The sequence below is a fragment of the Patiria miniata genome, unplaced genomic scaffold, assembly GCF_015706575.1.
Source record: "Patiria miniata isolate m_02_andy unplaced genomic scaffold, ASM1570657v1 HiC_scaffold_12, whole genome shotgun sequence".
In the NCBI taxonomy this organism is placed as follows: domain Eukaryota; kingdom Metazoa; phylum Echinodermata; class Asteroidea; order Valvatida; family Asterinidae; genus Patiria; species Patiria miniata.
This window is the reverse complement of record NW_024037050.1, coordinates 6,801,687-6,805,227: the sequence shown is the minus strand read 5'-3', so window position 1 is coordinate 6,805,227 and position 3,541 is coordinate 6,801,687.

Sequence of the window (3,541 nt, the reverse complement as noted above, 5' to 3'; positions counted from 1 at the left end):
CAAACCAATACTCGCCAGGGATAAAGTTCAGATTCCAAGCTTTAAAATGGTATATAAATAATGGCGGTACGTGTTTCCGCGGCGATGCTAGAGCCTCGCACAAAACAATTGCGGGTATTTTGGGATGCGCCGTATTAGTGCACTTTCTGCACTTGCCTTTGACATGTTTCATCATTGGAAGAAACTTACCAAAGGAGATGGTATTATTAGATGCTTTAGTATCGTTGAGGTAACCTTTTCACAAGAAAATAATGTAAACACGGAGCAATACATAAAAGTTACAAGCCAATGCTGCTTTCTCTCTGTAAACCTGTCTCTCGTTTACGCAGTATTTATTAAGATATTTCAAGAATTTACGAGGATACAATTATTCAGTAACTTTGTACAGACACTGAATCATGTTTGTTATAAAGACAGTCTTCATGTCTTTTATTAATTGTCGCTTTTTCTAGAAAAATTGAAGCTCATTATTAGGTGAACAGTGCATAATGGATTAGAATTTTGTCGCTCAGAGCCAAATATTGTAATTATAAATATTTAAATTCAAACCCTTTTTTTTTAAATCGCCAAAAAAGGAAATAACTTTTGAAAATACTGTTTCCTATGGAAATTGTTTTCAAATACAGGTAAATTCGTTTTTAGCTTTTTTACGGTCAGCAGTATTAAGGCTATTTAAGGAGTGGGCGGGGTTTAGGGCTTAATATAAGGACGTGTCATACCCACCCTCGGTTGCTACTTGACTGGTGATGGCCCTTACTAGCGCCTCCACCCACTTAGGTTGCATGTCTAGCCACGCCCATCAGGTTCCCCCAAACCACATATTCCAGCTGGATCATTTAGTACGGCAGATAGGTGATGGGATTGTGCCTTTGATGATACAAGCATGGCATTTGGCACGCAGTCAGAGTATGTCATGAGAAAGATATTTGGCTATAGGACCATCGCAGATTTGTCTTTTGAGAATATCAAGCAATGGCAGCCATATTGAAAATTTTGAAAATTGCTTGTTATTCTACGTATATTTTTTTCAAAGGACAAATCTGCGATTGGCCCTATAGCCAAATACAGTCGAGTCTCGTTAATACAAACTCGTTCGGACCTAGCCAAATTGTTTGTTATATCAGAATTTTGTATTAAGAGGAACATCAGTCCCATTCCTTGTGCACATAAATGCACAGTCGGGACCAAGGTTTTATGTTTGTTACAACCAGAGTTTTGTATTTACAGAGTTTGTACTAACGAGAGTCGACTGTATATATGACATACTCTGACTATGCCTAATTCCATGCCTGTACCATCAAAGACACAATTCCTCCAACTGCCCCAATAATTTTATAAATTTGGGGTCCACTTTTTTGCCTGTGCCTATTGCATCTGACATCTATGATTTGTATAATGCTGGATGCACTCCTTAATGCAGTCGTCCTCCGAGAGTTATCATGAACAGCAAAGTTTCTATCCAATAAATAATAAAATCAATGATAATTGAATGGCAAATTACAAGGTTCCAAGGTAACGGGGGCAGAATAACTGTCACACTTGGTACTCTAAATGTATTGAGTGGTCCAGCTACATTGCACACATATGTCCTCCCATAGGCCATCAGAATCACCATGCTTTGTCTATGTGCCTTCATCAATGACACCACATACGTGATTAAGTTGATCATATTCATAGCATTCTTCTTCATATGAAGAGTATTAAGTATAACTTCTTTTTGTTTTATTAATTTGGGCATTTCGGATGTAATATTCTATTGTAATTGCATTGCCAAATTAACCGAGAAGATATTCAGAATTACTTCATGTATGTGTATATAATTGAATGGAGTGGTGAATTTGTTTATAATTATGCTGAAATATGTAGTGTGACTGAAATGCCACGTGTGTATGTGGTATTTGAAAATCCCATCTTTTTTTAATGAAAGCATTATGTTTGTACACAATTATACAAATGTCACATGCAATGTATTTTGTTTACGTACGTGTAGTACACCAAGGTCTTATTTATGGTTACTTAATGTTAATCAGAGATTTAAATTTGTAGCTTGTGGCTGCATAAAATAATTGAATATCTGTTTATTGTTAAAGGTACGCGGCGGTTCATTTCCTTTTTTTTTTTTTTTTTTTTTTTTAAAGCAACCAAATTCCTCAAAATCGTTGAGGTTGCATAACAACCCTTGGCAGATTCTACAGGGTGGAGCAAAAAGAAGGAAACCCACTTTTGACAGCAAGTTTCACCCACTATAGTACTAACAAGTAACTTGTTAGAGCATATTTCAAAAATTCATTTTAATGATATTAAAATATTGATCTTTAAATGTAAGTGACGAAAAAGTGATTGCAAATGCATATTTTGTCTCAGAGATATGGTAGTTTAAACATTTCATGTGCCAAACATGTTTGTCCACGGACGGCTTATTCCATCCTCTTGAATGAGCTCCGGAGCTTGATTTGAAGACAAACAACACTACACTAGACTTACACGTGGATTGTGATGACTTGCATTCAAATTAGCATAGGCCTATGCCTAATAACACTATTCTTGCGATTTTTTAAAAGACTTTTTTCACCATGTATGGTTGAAGAACTATACTTCACTACATTATTAAAAAAAAAACAGTTGGAAAGTTAAGTAAGTAGGTTAAAATTTCCTTTCAAAGGTGGGTTTCCTTCTTTTTGCACCACCTTGTAGAAATGCTATCCGTCGATTAGAGGTGAATGTGTCAGTGAAATATAATACACATCAACACAATGAGAAGGATTCTTTTTCCTGTAGGCCTGCATAATTTGTTTTCGAAACCCTTGTGGAATTAGCTTTAACAGGGGTGTGAAATCTCAGCTTTAAAGCTGATTTCAGCTTTTTTTGTTTTGGATTTCAGCTTTTTTCACCTTTTTCCTCACTTGCCGTGTACAAAAGCATAGGAGATTTCCAAAGTTCAGCTTTTTTGCACTTTTTTCCAGCTGTTTTCAGCTATTTTTATCAGTGGTCACTCACACCCCTGCTTTAAGTTCACACTTAAGAATTTGTAAATATCTCTTTATGATACAGATTCTGTGCAATAAAGGGCTGTAGTTGGGTGAAGGGAAAAACTAGACAATTAGCGTCATTTGTAATGTGTCCAGCTTTTTACGTACATGTATGTCAGTAAACTTGAAGGCCCTCCAGGGCACTCGGCCATGTTCGAGGTAGGGGCGGATCTAGCTTTCCGGAAAGGGGGGGGGGGAGGTGAGTGAAGACGTGCTTGGGGGATCCGGGAGCTTGCCCCGGGAAAATTTGAAAATCAACGATGCTTTCGCCTGCATTCAGACAGTTTCAGAATAAATTTAGGAACTTTGGCATTCCGTTTATTATTTTGGCCCAATGTTACTGGTATAACATCAGTCAGCGGGTGAACGGTGGTGTCGGTGTTACCCCCCCCCCCTCCCTCCCCCCCCCCCCCCCCGATCCAATATTGCGATTAAAATAAAAACAAATTTTTTTTTAATAAGTTCGACATTTAAAAAAATATTCAATTTCGTTACACAGTTTCAATGCACAA